Source organism: Stomoxys calcitrans, chromosome 3, assembly GCF_963082655.1.
Source record: "Stomoxys calcitrans chromosome 3, idStoCalc2.1, whole genome shotgun sequence".
Classification (NCBI taxonomy): Eukaryota; Metazoa; Arthropoda; class Insecta; order Diptera; family Muscidae; genus Stomoxys; species Stomoxys calcitrans.
In genome coordinates this window covers 14,323,525-14,340,942 of record NC_081554.1, presented here as the reverse complement: position 1 = coordinate 14,340,942, position 17,418 = coordinate 14,323,525, and the positions used below count along the sequence as shown (strand labels likewise).

Below are 17,418 nucleotides of genomic sequence, written 5' to 3'. Positions count from 1 at the left end.
TTTCAAAATTTTTTCCTAAAGACAAAATTTTCATGAAATTTCCATTAAGGGCAAGATTTTTCCCCAAATTTTTAATAAACACAATTTTTTTTTGAAATTTTTTTAAAACAGAATTTTTCTAAAATTTCCCCTCGAGACAAAAATTCATAAAATTTTCCCTTAAGGTCTATTAGTCGGTCATCGTTTTTGCTGAAAACACTGAAAAGACTGATTGACCTGAAGGTGAGAGGGGGACTGATGCCGGAAAACTTCAGTGGGGCACAACACTCGTGCCTCAAAGGCAGCTCAGTGGAGACGGCCCTTCAGGAGGTGGTGCAAGAGGTAGAGACGTCTCTCCGACAGAACAAGTACACTTTGGCGGCGTTCTTGGATACTGAGGGGCCCTTCAATTATATGGAGAAAGGAACGATAGTCGCCACACTGGGCCGCACGGGGATTCACCCCATACTCTCCCAGTGGACCAATAATATGCTTTATGGCAGGATTATTGCAGCGTACCTAGGAGATAGTGTGGTCTGAAGGCGGATGACCTGAGGAACGCCCCAAGGAAGGGTGTTCTCGCCGATTCTATGGAACCTCATGATTAATGAAATCCTGATGGATCTCGGTGGTGATGGCACGAGGATTTTCGCTTACGCATACGACGTCGTGCTGCTGATCCGAGGCAGGTTTCATTAGACGTTCAGCGAGATCATGGAAGCCTCACTGAGGAGGTTGTCGCGATGGGCTACCAGAAATGGGTTGAGGACCAACCCAGGGAAGATGAAGGTAGTGCTCTTCATGCGTTGATAAAAGATACCGGAATGGTACGAGGATTTTCGCTTATGCGGACGATGTCGAACTGCAGGTCCGAGGCTGGTTTCTGTCGACGATCAGCGAGATCATGGAAAGGCCAATGAGTAGGTTGTCGCGATGGGGTACCAGAAATGGGTTGAGGACCAACCCAGGGAAGATGGAGGAGGTCCCCTTCATGCGTTGATATAAGATACCGGGATGGCATGAGTGTTGTCGCTTATGCGGACGACGTCGTGCTGCTGGTCCGAGGCAAGTTTCTGTCAACGATCAGCTAGATCATGGAAGGGTCACTGAGGAGGTTTTCGATATGGGCTACCAAAAATGGGTTGAGGACTATCCCAGGGTAGACGGAGCTGATGCTCTTTACGGGTAGATATAAGATACCGGAGTTCAGACTCCCGTCCTTTGACGGTGTCACCCTGCGGCTGTCGAAGGAGGCGAAGTACCTGGACATAGTCCTTGATTCGAAACTGTTCTGGAAGAGTAACACCGAGGAAAGAAGCCGTAAAGCACTGTGCACTTCTTGGGGGGAGGTAACCCTCAAGATGATTTATTGGATGTATACGGCCATGGACATAGTACTCGCTTCGAAACTGTCCTGGAAGAGAAACACCGAGGAAAGAAGCCGTAAGGCCCTGTGCGCTTTTTACTCCTACAGGAGAATATTCGGTAGGAAGTGGGGGTAACCCTGAGTGGTATTTTGGAATGCCCTAGAGAAGAGGATGCGTGCGAGGGAGTTCGACCTTCACGAGGCCAGTACTGACCTAACGAGCACTGGTATGGTGGAATGTCGTAGATAAAAGGACGAGTGCGAGGGAGTTCGAGAAGGTCCAGAGACTGGCCTGGGTCGTGGTCACAAGGGCACTGAGATACGCACCGCAGGCAGGCCTGGGGGCCATGCTGGATATGCAGCCCATTGAGGTTTATATTCGGAACTGCACCGCCAAAGTCGGGCTTAGGCTGAGCGAGTTCGGCTTGCTGAAGGAGTATGATTGCGGCCACAGTTCGATTCTGGGTGTTATGGATGAGGAGGGTAGACTGAGGAGTATCTCCGGCTACCTGACACCAGTGCCGACTGGAGTGAGGGCATTCGCGATTCGTTTTCCTGGGGGGATGAATGGAGGGCGAGTGCTATACTTGAGGAGGATGAGACCTCTATCTACATCGATGGCTCCAAGATGAAGTCAGGAAGTGGATTGGGGGTCTATTTTGCAAATTGCAAATTTTGCCCATGAACATTCCACTAAGGAACAAGGGCAAACTTCTAACATATCAATGAGTTTAGTCCGATTAAATTTTAAGCTTAATGATAAGGGGCCTCTTTTTAGGCCGAGTCCGAACGGCGTGCCGCAGTGCGACACCTCTTTGGAGAGAAGTTTTACATGGCATAGTACCTCACAGATGTTGCCAGCATTAGGAGGGGAAAACCACCGCTGAAAAAATTTTCTGATGGTCTCGCCAGGATTCGAACTAATGGCGGCGCTCAAGGCCTTAGGGACGAGAATGGTGAGGTCGAGATGCGTGGCAAATTGTTGGGAGTCCCTGGATAGGCTCCGGGCCTACGATTTAATGTTGACATGGGTTTCTGGGCATGATGGGATTCTAGGAAATGAGAGGGAGAACGAGTGCGCCAGGAGGGGTTCGTATGCGCCGGGCGGACCAGTTACCGGTCTTGCCTACATACTACTTTTCGAGCTATTGAACACAATAGAGGGCATGGCCAGGGTGGCGAGATGGGACTTAGTGGACGGCTGCCGGACTGCAAAGGCGCTCTGGCCTGTGATCGACGGAGGACGAGGGAGTTGCTGGCATTCGATTAGACTTCGATGGATACGTGCCATTTTGTAAGCTACTGAACACAGTAGAGGAGATGGTCAGGGCGGCGTCCGTGGCGAGATGGGACTCGGTGGATGGGTGCCGGACTGGATAGCGCTCTGTCCTGTCATCGACCGGAGGACCAGGGAGTTGCTGGCGTTTGATAGAGGTCGATGGGTACGTGCCATTTTTGTCCCTCACGACAAAATTTTCTGAAATTTTTCCTAAAGGTAAAATGTTGCCAGCACATTATCCCTTAAGAAAATATTTTTCTGAATTTTTCCTACAGAAAAATTTTCATAAATGTTTTCTATAAAAAATTATTTGTTTTTATAAACTTTTCTGCAAAACAAAAGTTACATCTACAGAAACAATTTTCTGAAAATATATCAAAAAAAAAATTACAAAGGTTAGCATGTCTGCCATGACGCTGAACGCCTGGGTTTGAAACCTGGCGAGAACATCAGAAAATTTTTCAGCCGTGGTTATTCCCCCTAATGCTGGTGACATTTATGAGGTACTATGCCATGCCTAGAAGCCATGTTAAAACTTCTCCCCAAAGAGGTCTCGTACTGCGGCACGCCGTTCGGGATCGGCTATAAAAAGAAGGTTCCTAATCATTGAGCTTAAACTTGAATCGGACTGCACTCATTGATAATAATGAGAAGTTTGCCCTGTTGCTTAATGGTATGTTCATGGACTAATTTGGATTTAAAAAAAAATCCATAAAAACTCCACAAAAAGAAAAAAAAATCTTTAAAATTTTCCCTTTTAATAAAATTTCCTTTAAAGACGGTCAAAAACGTAATGAAGCCTTAATAGTTTTATTTGACAGTTCTATAAAAGAAATCTGTCAAATGAGCCTATGTAGGGCTTCCATAAGTTTTTTTTTTTTTTTGTTTTTTTTCTTATTCACACTGTTACTCCGTTATATGCTTCATTTCCTCCTAAAAAACCATCGACCAAGGAAACTTTCTTGGTGACGGAAATTTTCTTAATGGCCTAAATTGCAAATTACTTTCATTTGTCCACTATATGGAAGTGGAAAATACAATTTCATTGGCAAAGACCAGACCACTCACTCTTAATTTCACTTTCCACCCATGGCAAATCAATTGATCTCCTTTTTTTGCATTTCTTTCTTTCTGCGATTACAAATTAAGCGATTTCTAATCATTTTATTTGAAATGCAATACAACAATACAAACAACAAACAAATAAATTAATAAGGATTATTTAAGCGAGTGAGAGTGTGGTGTGATGTGGTGTAAGTGATAGTGTGGTGGAGTTAAACTGATATCGTTTGGGGAACACTGATTGAGACAATTTTCTTATTATCTAACGACTGAAATTGAAAGATTTATGCAAAAGACAGTAGCAAAGATAAACTGAGAGTACATAAATTGAGAATAGGGTTGCCTTAGTTTGAATATACCATCAAAGAGAAAAAAAACAATTAAACAGCTTTAAGGAAAATAAATGTTTGAGCAAACAACATCTCTTAAAATGTAGTCAAAATGTATTGTCGTTATGGCACTGGCTTGCTGCTAATATGGCGATATTTTTGGAGCCACCTGAGTCATCAGTCATCAGAAAAGTTTTTTTTAATAAAAATTTACTTAATAAAAAATCTAATATTTTGAGGAGATAATTTTGAAAAAATTGATTTTATTGAAATTTGATTTTCGTAGACTATTTGAAAATTAAGTTTTTGTCGAAAAAGTGATTAAAACTTGATTTTTACAGAATATTGCAATTTCAATGGCAATTAATGAACATATTGGGTTGCCCAAAAAGTAATTGCGGATTTTTCATATAGTCGGCGTTGACAAATTTTTTCACAACTTGTGACTCTGTAATTGCATTCTTTCTTCTGTCAGTTATCAGCTGTTACTTTTAGCTTGTTTTAGAAAAAAAGTGTAAAAAAGTATATTTGATTAAAATTTATTCTAAGTTTTATTACAAATGCATTTACTTTCTTTTAAAAAATCCGCAATTACTTTTTGGGCAACCCAATATCTCATAACATTGAGTAGTGTAATCGTAAAGTACAATTGAAGACGCTCTAAGCAAGCTTTAATGCGTTGTTAACTAATTATTGGAGAATAGGTGTGATATGTTAAACCATTTGGCAAGTCAACTGATGATATGGGCAGCTTTACTGAAATATTCGCCATGTTCCTTAAAAATCAAATTTTGACTAAAATTTATCAATATAAATCAAATTTTCTCCAAATTTCCCGATAGAAATTTTTACTGAATGGCCATCTTGGACGAAATCTTTAACAAAAATAGAATGTCGACGAAATTTTCTATTAAAATCAAAGCTCGATGCAATTTTGTAGGAAAATTCAGTTTTGATGACAAATTTTTACAAAAATCCAATTTCAATAAAAATTTCTATGAAAATCAAATTTCGATAGAATAATGTATAAAAATTAAAATTTGGGGAAAAAATTTATAAAAATCGAAAATTGAGTAAAAAACATTTTATAAAAATTGATTTCGACTAAATTTTCTATGAAAATCAAATTTCGAAGAATTATTCTTTGCAACCAACACTTGGAAGAATTAACTATGAAAACTAATATGTCAAAAAAATATTCTATAAATATCAAATTTTGAGGAAAAATTTTACGAAAATCAAATTTCTACAAAATTTTCTGTAAAGATCAAAATGCGAAAAAATAATCTTTAAAAAAAGTTTCGAAGAAATTTTCCTAAATAAAATGTCGAAAAAAATTTTAGAAAAATTTCATTTTGACGAAATTTTCTATAAAAATTTGATTTTGAGGAAATTGTTTATAACAACCAAATTTAAAAAAAAAATCTTTTAAAGTAAAATTTTTTAGAAATTTTCTATGAAATTTTAATTTTAAGGAAAATTGTGATTGAAATAAATTTGTAAGGAATTTCGACGATTTTTCCTTTTTTATGTTTTTTTTTTAATATTTTGTCAAAATTATGTTTTAAAATTTCTAAATTTAAGTGAATAATTTCTACCTGGTTAGGACTCTATTTTCGCCATGGCCAGCCTACTGTGGACAGATGGCTAAATAAATAGATAGATGCCTGCCTAATATTTTCATTTGGCCTAATTATGTTGCCATCTAGGAAAGGTTTTGTGATACGCAGACCAGGCCAGCTGGAACAATTTTTTATAAAACAAGGCCTATTAAGGCGGCTGCTGGTTGCAGCTCCCCTATCATAACCCGTTTGATTGTTTGACTGGTAATTGTGCAATAGTTAACAAAAAAAAAATACTTAAACCAATTTCATACTTATTTGAGCAACATTTTCAGTTTTGGTTTTTGTTTCATTTTATTTTTTTTTTTATAAGTAATTTATGCAAATTATGTAAAATGCAACAAAGAGCATAATCAGCCAAGCACAACGAACCAGCTATCAGAGGCTTAAGACGCCGTCACCCGCCACCATATGCAACAGCCGCCAAAAGCGGAATTTTCAAATAAAACTTAAACCTGTCACAAAATCCATCGCATATGAGATATGTTCGCTGGCGCTGTCGTTCCATAAGACAGTTAACGTTTTTTTGACAGCATTGTAGAGCAAAAAAAAAATCAAAAATCCAGGTTTTTTTTGAAACAAAATGCATTCAAACAAAATGTTTCTTTTTTTTTGTCAAAATCACACAATGACACAATTTTCGAAAGAGGCTTTACAAAATAGCACCCAGCTCAGTCAACGAAACAAAAAACCGATCTTTTTTCTCCACTGCATTGTGACAAAAACTGACAAATGCTCACATGGCTTATAATTCTCTGCTTTATAATGAATTTTACGCAATTCGACTCCAAACTTACAAAAAAAAATCTGCTCAAATGGGGATTTTAAAGATAATCCTAAGGAAAATTTTTTTTGGGAGACAAAAAAAGTGCATAGGAGACAAAAATCTTTTGTTTTCAATTTTCGTTCACACGCATAAGCAAAATAGACGGACGGACAGACAGCTTGAGCTAGATGGAGACACAAATGCAGTTGGCTTAGAAATGCCACCATAATTGTGGCACCACAAACTGCATATTATGGGTTTGGTGGCAAAATGTCAACAGAGTCATTTTAAATTTATGGGCTAGCAGAAACAAAGTTAAAAATGGGAAAGAAACCGAAATAAAATAAAATAAAATAAAAAAAGAAAAAATTAAACAAAATAAAATAAAATAAATTAAATTAAAATAAAATAAAATAAAATAAAATAAAATAAAATAAAATAAAATAAAATAAAATAAAATAAAATAAAATAAAATAAAATAAAATAAAATAAAATAAAATAAAATAAAATAAAATAAAATAAAATAAAATAAAATAAAATAAAATAAAATAAAATAAAATAAAATAAAGTAAAATAAAATAAAAAACTAAAATGAAGATGAAAATGAAAATAAAAATAAAAGTATAGTAAAATAAAATATTTTTTTTTATTTATTTATTTTATAGTATTTTCTTTTTTTTTGAAATTATATATTATTAAATAGCCAAGGGTTTTATAAAGGGGATTTTGTGGTACATATTACGGTTGAATAGATTTTAATGAAATTTGCATCAATCGAAAAATATTTTTCCACAAAAGCGACGTATATATATGGAAATTAATATTCCTTAAAGAAAAACCATGAAAATGAGGAATTCGTTTTCAATAAAAGAAGAAGCATATACACAGCAAATTGTTGTTGGTATTTGTTTCTAAAGCATTCGTTATGGGTGTGAATGTAAAGCCATAGGTAGGATCATTAGTGGTGAGAGTAAAAGAAACAAATGGCGCGAGAAAAAGAGTATCACAATTTAGGTGAGGGTGTTGTGGGAGTGTGACGTGCGTTGTCCTACTTGGCAATGCAATGCCATATTGTGGGAGAAGTGAGGACATAAACATTTTAGGCCAAGTATCAGTACGGGTCCCTGAGAGTCCCCCAAAAAACTTCAGGTGGATTGTAGTCTGATAATAGTAATATGAAGCCTAAATGAAAGGTATATGAGGGAAGAATGTGAATTCGATGAGTGGTTTAAGATTAGCCACAAAAAACTGTAAGAATGTAGACCCAGAAGAACTTATGAAGACTTGAAAATGCTTAGCCCAGGTTGGGCTAGTTTTATATTATTTTTTATATCTATAAGAACAGGTCACTGTTTTAACTTTGTTAGCCCCTAAACGCCTAATTTGGTATAGAGATTATTCCAAGTCCAGTTATTGTCCTATTTTCGTCCTGTTATGATCACCCAAGAGAAAAATTACCATGGTCCCATCATCACTGTTTACAATTATCGTGTCATAGCAAGCAGTTTACAAAAAAAAAGTAGATCCCATCTGATATGAATAGTTCAAGAGTTGTTACTAGCCTAGCCGTAACAAAACAGTTTGTTTCAAATCAGTTCTGGTTTGTTGGTTAACTGCCAAGCTGCCACTGATTGTATTCGTTTTGCTGGTTTTTTTTCTGCACCATTCCTTTTGTATTTCCCATTTAAAATCGCAACTGATGTGCTGCCGTTGCTGATGTTTGATGTTGAAGTGCTGAACTTTAAGGCGTTGCCAGATAACAACAATCATGACGGACATCTAACATTCTGCACACCGCGCTTCAGTGGGCTTACCACCCTGTGTGTGGTGCTGTTCGAATAGATTTGCTGATGCGTTTAACGCTTCTTTTTTCTCTTGCCGTTGTTTGCGGCAAAAAAAAAATCATGTTGCAAAAGATTTAACGGCAATTGTATTTGCAAGCGCTCAGCCTGAACTGTGCGCATGCGGAGTCTTGCGACTGTTGCCGGTTGCTATTGCCATTTAAGCCGTATTTTGTGTTAAATGCTCTCTTGTTTTAGCCAATATTGTTATTATTTATGTGTGTCATGCGGTACTAGCAACAGCACATGCACATTTGGTGGCCGTTTAAGTAGTTTTTTTTCTCTTCCCATTGCAACTTTGATTGGCTGCCACAGGAGTGATATGCAGTGTGAGTTTTTTTTTCTCCTTATGCCTACCATTTAACAACGAATGGGGGGTTGTTTTAGAGTGATGAAACTTAGAAGTTTAAACGAAACTAAAACAAGTAAAAGCGTGCTAAGTTCGGTCGGACCGAATCTTGGGGATTCATCACCATGGATTCTGCTAAAAGATAGAAGCTATATCTGGCTATAGACCAATTTGGACCGTAATTGGCACAGTTGTTGAAAGTCATAACAGAACACCACATTCAAAATTTCAGTCTAATCGGACAAAAATTGCGGCTTCCAAGGGCTCAGGAACTCAAATCGGGAGATCGGTTTATATGGGAGCTATATCTGGTTATACACCGATTTGGACCGTACTTGGCACAGTTGTTTAAAGTCATAACAGAACACTATATGCAAAATTTCAGCCAAATCGGATACAAATCGCGGCTTGTAAGGGCTCAAGAAGTCAAATCGGGAGATCGGTTTATATGGGAGCTATATCAGGTTATTCACCGATTTAGACCGTATTTAGCACAGTTGTTGAAAGTCATAACAGAACAGTACATGCAGAATTTCAGCCAAATCGGAAAAAATTGCAGCTTGTAAGAGCTCAAAAAGTCAAATCGGGAGATTGGTTTATATGGGAGCTATTTATATCAGGTTATAGACCGATTATGGTGGTGGGTATAAAAAGCTAAGTTCGGGCGGGTTAATGATAGGTTTATTCAAATACATTTATTCTATATTTGAATTATTTGAATCTAGACAGCGAGAAAGTTCAAAATTAGAACATCTGGTTGAATATTGTGTGGGTTTTTGGAGTTACAGGCTATTTTATATGGCGAAATTAAGGCAAATCGGGAAAAATTTTGTATTCTAGAGGCTCAAGAAGCCAACTCGGGTGATCGGTATATATATATATATATATATATTAGCTGGGCCGGGCCCGCTTCGCTGCGCCTTTTTTTACCTGGTATGGAACAAAATTTTCCTTGGAATATTTATTTTCGACAATTAAAGAGTGAAATACCATACTACGAAAATAGTATATCGCTTGACAAACAGTTTAACAATATAAGTGCCTTTATCTGAATCCCATATGATCGTTATTGGTCTACGAATCTAAGTTTGGATGTAAGGTGTACTCCATTTGTAAATTATTTTATTTCAGCCCGATATTCTCATGATGTCTGATTTAAGGATGTTTTCGGGGGTGAGGCGGTCCCCCAGACACTTGGCCCTGAAAAAAATATCAGCATCGTGCTATTCTCTCAAATACCATTTATTTAAACCCCATATTGTCATAGGTTCTGAAGGTGAGTTTAAAGGATGTGGCGTCCCCCAAACACATAGTCTCAAAATTGGTTATCAAATTCGTTTTATAATCTCAAATACTTTTCATTTGAGCCACAAATTGGCATGGTCGAAAAATTTTTACCCTTTGGGGGGTGTTTTGGGGGAAGGGGTGATGCCCTAAGTACATGGTCTTACATTTGGATATCAAATTCGTATTCTTACCAAATACCTTTATTTGAGCCCCACATTGCGATGGTCAGTAAAAAATAGCTGTTTGTGGGGTATTTTGGGAAAGGGATAGACCCCCAGAGAATTGGTCCCGAAAGTGGGTAGCAATTCTTGCTCTACCCCCCAATACCTTTCATTTAAGTCCCACATTGGGATGGTCGGTAAATATGATAGTTCCACTCTCTTTAAGACCCAAATTGTCTTGGTGAGCAAATGCGTCCTATTTGGGGGTTGTTATGGTGGTGGGACGTCCCCTAGACAGCTGCTCCCTAATTTGAATATCAGATACGTGGTCTACGCCCAATTACCTTTGGTTTGAGCCCAATATTTCCATAGTCGGCAAACATGACCGGCTTGGGGGTGTTTTGGGGGATGGGCGGCCACTCAGTGAATTGGCCTTGAAAATATATATCAGATTCGTGTTCTACTCTAAAAACCCTCTTATTTGAGTGTCAAATTGCTATGGTCAGCAAATACTTCCTATTTGGGTGGTGTTATGGGGGTGGCCCCATAGACACTTTTCCTGAACATTGATATCAGCTTCGTGCTTTACTTCCAAAGACCTTTCATTTGAGCTCCATATTGCTTTTGTCTTCTTTGGGGGATGTTCTCGGGGATGGGCGGCCCCTCAAACACTTGGTCTCACATCTGGATATCTGATTCGCGTTCTACACTCAAATACCTTTTACTTAAGCCCCATATTGCCATGGTCAGTAATTCAGTCCTGTTTGGGGGTGTTTCGGGAAAGGGGTGGACCTCCAGAAACTTTGTCCCAAATTTGGATATCAGATTCGTATTTTATTCGCAAATACCTTTCATTTGAGTCCCATATTGCTATGGTCGGTAAATATGTCCGATTTAGGGGTGTTTTGGGGGAAGGGGTGGTCCCCCAAACACTTGGTCCGACAATTGAATATCAGATACGTTTTCTAATCTTAAATACCTTTCATTTGAGTCCCATATTGTTGTGATTGGTGTATATATATATTTGGTAGGTTTTGGGATGGGGCGCCCACCCTAGGTGTCCCGTCCGAAATTTGGATATCAAATTTTTGTTTGTAGGTTACTATAAGAGAGCACACAAAATTAAATTAAATCGCACCACCCCTCTCCGAGATCTGGTATTTCTGAAAATTAGGGTAAAGGGAGGGTCCGCTTCCCCTTCAGATATTAAAAAATGTAGTACCCTAAGCTAATAAGTTCATTGAGCTAAATCATAAAACGGGTAGCACTCACTGATATGTGAAAAGTTTGCCCCGTTGCTTTATGCAATGTTCACGGGTAAATTTGCAATTTGTTGAGGGGCATGAATGTATTTCACACAATTCATTTCTCCCAAACCGGTTAAAAAATTAGACTTATGGGTTCTAGGAATTCTAATCTAGAATAGCTCTATGCACCACACTATATTAATTTATGGACCTTATTTGTTGTTTTTTTTTTATAAAATTTCACTTTAAAAATTTAGACACTCTAAAAACCCACCTTATTTGCCTCTTCCCTACACGGAAGCTGTTGTGATATGGTGTGGCTGTCTCTATGATTTTTACATTTATTTTTAATGGTTGCAACGCGAACGCTTTATCAAGAGGAAGAGAGAAATAAAGTTAACTTGGCATAATATTGGAAAACTGGTATTGAAAATTTTCTTCTATTAAAACGATCGTTTAAAACAATTGAATCGATATTTAAATTGGTGAACCCACATAATCCTCGTGCTAATAACGAGGGTAGAATAAAAAGTTGGGGGAGACACAAAAAGTTTAATAAAAATTTTATAAAAAAAGTAGCAGAATCAGTCGACAAAGTCGAACAGCGCCTACGTACTAAGGAGGAAGTAACAGCTTTTGGTCGTTCGTGTAAATGGTAAAGGGGAGATCTTCATTCATCCCAACTCTTGCTAAGGATGATCAAACGTTCACTGACCCGGTTGATAAGGCTAACCTGTTGGCTGATACATTTGCAAACCACTCCTCTTTATCGAATATATATCTGGCGCCATGCCCCAGATATTTTTTAGAACTCGTGGAATTAAAAGGGTTCTTGAGAATCTAGATGTAAATAAATCCCCGGGCCCGGGTGGCATATCAACACTTGTCTTGCCCAAGTATCCTTCGACGCTTGCTCGTCCATTACGCAACCTTTTCAACCTTGCCTACCGTGCGTGAGTCTTCCCGTCGCGTTGGATGTTTGCGAAAGTTCAGCTAATACCTAAAAAGGGTGAGGCGAACAACCCTGCGAATAATCGGCCATTTGCGATATGCTCCGCTCTCTCCAAGGTTGTGGAGAGCATCCCAACTCTTGTTAAGGATGAGCAAACGTTCACTGACCCGGTTGATAAGGCTAACCTGTTGGCTGATACATTTGCAGCGATCTCTTTTCTGCTGGATAGCAATTAACCACTCCCCTTAATCGAATATGTATCTGGCGTCATGTCCCAGATATTTTTTAGAACTCGTCGAGTTAAAAGGGTTCTAGAGAATCTAGACGTAAATAAATCCCCGGGCCTTGCGTAAGTGTTCTTCGACGCATGCTCGTCCATTACTTAACATTTTCAACCTTGCCTACCGTGCGAGGGACTTCCCGTTGGAAGTTTGGGAACGTTCAGCCAATAACCAAGAAGGGTGAGGCGAACATCCCTGCGAATTAAAGGCCAATTGCGACATGCTCCGCTCTCCCCAATCACCATATTGTGGGGTATTTACAGTCTAATGGCCTTCTTAGCGACCAATGTAAGGGTTCTGTAGTAATCGCTCTACGGGCGACTTCATGCCATTTCTGTCGGAACTTTGGAGTCCCTCAATCCACCAGTTTGGTGAGAGTAAGGTTGTGGCTCTGGATATCTCCAAGGCATTTGATAGGGTCTGGCACGGTGTACTACTATCAAAGCTTGTCAGTAATGGCTTCGTTCGATTTATTTCGAGCTTTCTCGGAGATCGCTCTATACGAGTTGTTAAAGATGAGTTGTTTTCATCCAATGAGCAAAAATTGATCGCAGTTGTACCCCAGGGCTCTGTCCTTTCTCCTTCTCTTTTTCTTATTTTCGTCAACGAATCCGATCTACTCAAATGCGGATGACAGTAATCTCTGTCATTCGTACCCATTTGACCATAGGCCGAGTCTTCGAGAGATTGGGGTCAAGAGGCGGGTTATGGACGATGCATTCTGCCAGGATTTACTGGCCATTTCTGAGTGAGATCAAATGACCCCTTAATAATAAAGTTTTAATGAAACTTTTTATACCCTCCACCATAAGATGGGGGGTATACTAATTTCGTCATTCTGTTTGCAACACCTCGAAATATGCATCTGAGACCCCATAAAGTATATATATTCTTGATCTTCATGTCATTTTAAGTCGATCTAGCCATGTCCGTCCGTCTGTCCGTCCGTCCGTCTGCCTGTCGAAAGCACCCTAACTTTCGAAGTAGTGAAGCTAGCCGCTTGTAATTTTGCACAAATACTTTTTTCTAGTGTAGGTTGGTTGGGATTGCAAATGGGCCAAATCGGTCCATGTTTTGATATAACTGCCATATAAACCGATCTTGGGTCTTGACTTCTTAAGCCTCTAGAGGGCGCAATTCTCGTCCGATTTGACTGAAATTTTGCACGTGGTGTTTTGGTATCACTTCCAACAACTGTGCTAAATTGGGTTCAAATCGGTCATTAACCTGATATAGCTGCCATATAAACCGATCTTGGGTCTTGACTTCTTGAGCCTCTAGAGGGCGCAATTCTCGTCCTATTCGACTAAAATTTTGCACGCGGTGTTTTGGCATCACTTCCAACAACTGCGCTTAGTATGGTTCAAATCGGTCCATGTTTTGATATAGCTGCCAAATAAATCGATCTTGGGTCTTGACTTCTAAAGAGGACGCCTCAAGAGGACGCGATTCTCGGCCGATTTAACTGAAATTTTGATCGTAGTGTTTTGGTATCACTTCCAACAATTTCGCGAAGTATGATACAAATCGGTTCATAATCTGGTATAGCTGTCATATAAACCGAACTTGGATGTTGACTTCTTGAGCCAATAGAGGGCGCAATTCTCTTCCGATTTGGCTGAAATTTAGCATGAGGTGTTTTGTTACGACTTCCAATAAATGCGAAATTCCGATTTGAGATCTTGACTTCTTGAGCGTCTAGAGGGTGCAAAAATGTCCCCTTGGAAAACCGTTTTTCCGCTGCGCCAACGTTTTCCAACCACCCTCCTTTCCCAAGCAGAGCCTTCATTAATTTATTCCATTAGGCCACATTTAACACATTTTATTTTGGCTATTGCCAGCGTTGGCGGTTATGGCGCATTAGAAACCTTTATTGTTTCAGTTATCGCCATCCATGAAAACAGCAGCAGTGCTCATCAACATCATCATCATCATTATCGTCATTATCATCATCGCCATACGTTCAATTTGCTTACATTACAAATGGACATGAAAAACAACAAAAAAAAAATAGACATACGGACAGACAGAGTATGACCATCACAATAAAGGAAATGCCGAAAAACAAAGATGTATCCAGCAACAATAGTTAGCCGCATAATTGTGGCATACACTTTTGGATTGCATCATATCCTGCCCCCAAAGTTTGCAATGTTTTTAAATTGTTTTTTTTCTTTCTTTTTTGTGGCTCAAAAGATCGCACCATACTACCAACTACCAATTGCCAATACCACCCAGAGATGCTTATAGGGGCTATAGATGGGCAGTATCATCACATATTACAGTGCTCACTCCTACGGTACTCGTATGCCTTGAAGTGTGCCTTTTGTTTAAATGCTGCAAATTTGCATTTTATGTGGAAATCGTTAGAAATCTACCTTTTTTTGGTCCATAGTTTTAGGGCATGAATGGTTTCCTGATTGCTTTCAACGCCATATGCGCTCATGCATCTAAATTTGTGATCCCAGCGGTTGGTCCATGTTGTTTTTTGTTTTTTGGTGCCCTTTTTGGTGGTTATGAATTGCGTAAATAACTGACATGCACCGAGACAAAGACCAACTCACTGCGAAATTTTTTCTTAAAGACAAACTTCTGCAAAATATTCTCTTAAAAACAAAATTTCTGTAGCATATTAAGATTTGTTTCTTTGTTACCTAGTGTAAACTGCAAATGCACCTAATTATCTTTAGTTTTCTATAAACAACCATATGACACTTTTAAATATTGATTAGAAATTTATAATCGAAAAATCCATTTCGCTTATCTTATCACTTGGATTTGAAAAATAAATACGTCATAATTTTCCGCTACGGTTGATAAACGTCCCATTGAATAGTCTCCGCAAGTGCTTATGGCCCACTCAGCAGGTAGCCATGTAATTATCATTTATAAATAATTTGGCTTTTATTGCTCAACATATGAACGACCATCAATTTAAAATGAAGTGTCTGTTGTAATTTTCACAGAAGATAAGGGGGGGATTTAAAATAATTGATATTTATTTGTAAGGCTAATAACTAATTGAAGTATTTTAGACATTGAAACTAATTTAAGAGGTTTTCAGATTGTTTAATTTAACTAAAGGGTTATTAAATTAGTGTTTATTATTTTTTTTTTTTTTTGCTTGAGGGTAGGGCATCTTCATTACTTGTTTCAATAAATTTCCTTTTTAGTTAGAAATAAGTCTTACTTTACTTTAATTGGCTATACCAGAATATTTGTTCCACTAGCCGAATAGCGTTCCAAGCGCCTCGATCTTCTGCGCTCATTCTAAAATTTCTGACACCAAGTTTCGAGGTGTCTCCCACCACTTGATCTTTTCATCGGGCTTTGCGTGTACCACGCTGTTTGCCTTCAAAAGACTTCTTTGCTGAAGCTTCTTCATCCATTCTGACAACATGACCTAGCCAACGAAGCCGTTGTATTTTGATGCGTGTAACTATGCTATCGTTGTCATACAGCTCATACAGCTCGTGGTTCATACGTCGCCTATATTCTCCATTAACGCAAACTGGTCCATATATTTTACGAAGAATCTTTCTCTCAAATACTCCAAGCACTGCCTCATCTGCTTTCACAAGTACCCATGCTTCAGAACCATATAACAGCACGGGTAGTATCAGTGTCTTGTATAGTGTAATCTTCGTCTAGCGAGAGGTGGCCTTGTTTCTAAACTGCTTACTTAGTCCAAAGTAGCATCTGTTTGCCAGTATTATTCTTCGTTTAATCCCAAAACTGGTGTCATTCGTTTAGGTTACGGCGGTGCCGAGGTAGATAAAGTTACTGACTGTCTCAAAGTTGTGGTTCCCAACAGTCTCCACTTTCTTTATCTACTCGGTTGTGAAAGGCTTTTTGGGGGTTGAAACCATCCATTTCGTCTTATCTCCATGCACTGTCAGACCCATTTTCACTGACTCTCTTTCGATTCTTTCAAAGGCTGCAATTACTACTTCCGGTGGCCGACTTATGATGTCGATGTCGTCGGCTTAGGCGAGTAGAATGTGTTCTCTTGTGTGCCATATCTATTCACATCTGCATCTCGTATAATCTTCTCCAGCAGGATATGAAAGAGATCCCACGATAGGCTGTCTCCTTGTCTGAAACCTCATTTGGTATTAAATGGTGCGGAGAAATTCTTTCCTATTCTTACTGAGGAACGCGTATCAGCAAGTGTCATCCTGCAGAGTCTGATTAATTTTGCAGGGATACCAAACTCAGACATGGCTTGAAATACCTTTGAACGTAAAGGAGTATCGAAGGCGGCTTTGTAGTCAACAAAGAGTTATAAGGTGTTGATTTGTCCTTCTCTGGTCTTCTCCAGGATTTGGCGCAGTGTGAATATCTGGTCCAGGGTGGATTTACCTGGTCTAAAGCCGCATTGATAGGGTCAAATTATCTCATTGACTTTAGGTTTTAATCTTTCACACAGTAGAAATAAGTCTATAATTATTATAACTTGGAAAATGCCATACTTTTTTATTGAACTATTACGAAAATATCGATGGTATTGTAATAAAATGCTATTGGGGAAACCTTAAAAACAAATGATAAGACAATAGATTTGTGTCTTTTAAATTGTTTATAGTAATTTTAACCTTAACCCTTTAAGTGTTGTCATGTCATGCCTTAATCAATGAGCCTTAAATGTCATTAGGAAATAAAATACACTTCCCATATAAAAAAGTTATATATGATTCGAGGAATGTTGGTGTTTGTGTTGTTGTTGTATCCACATTTGAATGTGGAGTTGGCGATCCTCTTCAAGCTCTTATAGACCTTTACGACCGATCGCCGCGAGAACATGGCCCTTAGTTATTTAAAGGCGCCAATAACTCGCTTTATCGCATCGAGCATCATAGGCACTCAGTATTTAAGCAAGAGCCGGTGACACCCAGCC

General features: G+C 38.6%; 1 protein-coding gene across 5 annotated transcripts in view; it reads left to right on the top strand.

The window, feature by feature from the left end:
* LOC106081112 (protein spire) overlaps positions 1-17,418 on the top strand; it is a 222,303-nt gene that overhangs the window by 138,673 nt on the left and 66,212 nt on the right. The gene's annotated exons all lie outside the window — the stretch shown is intronic.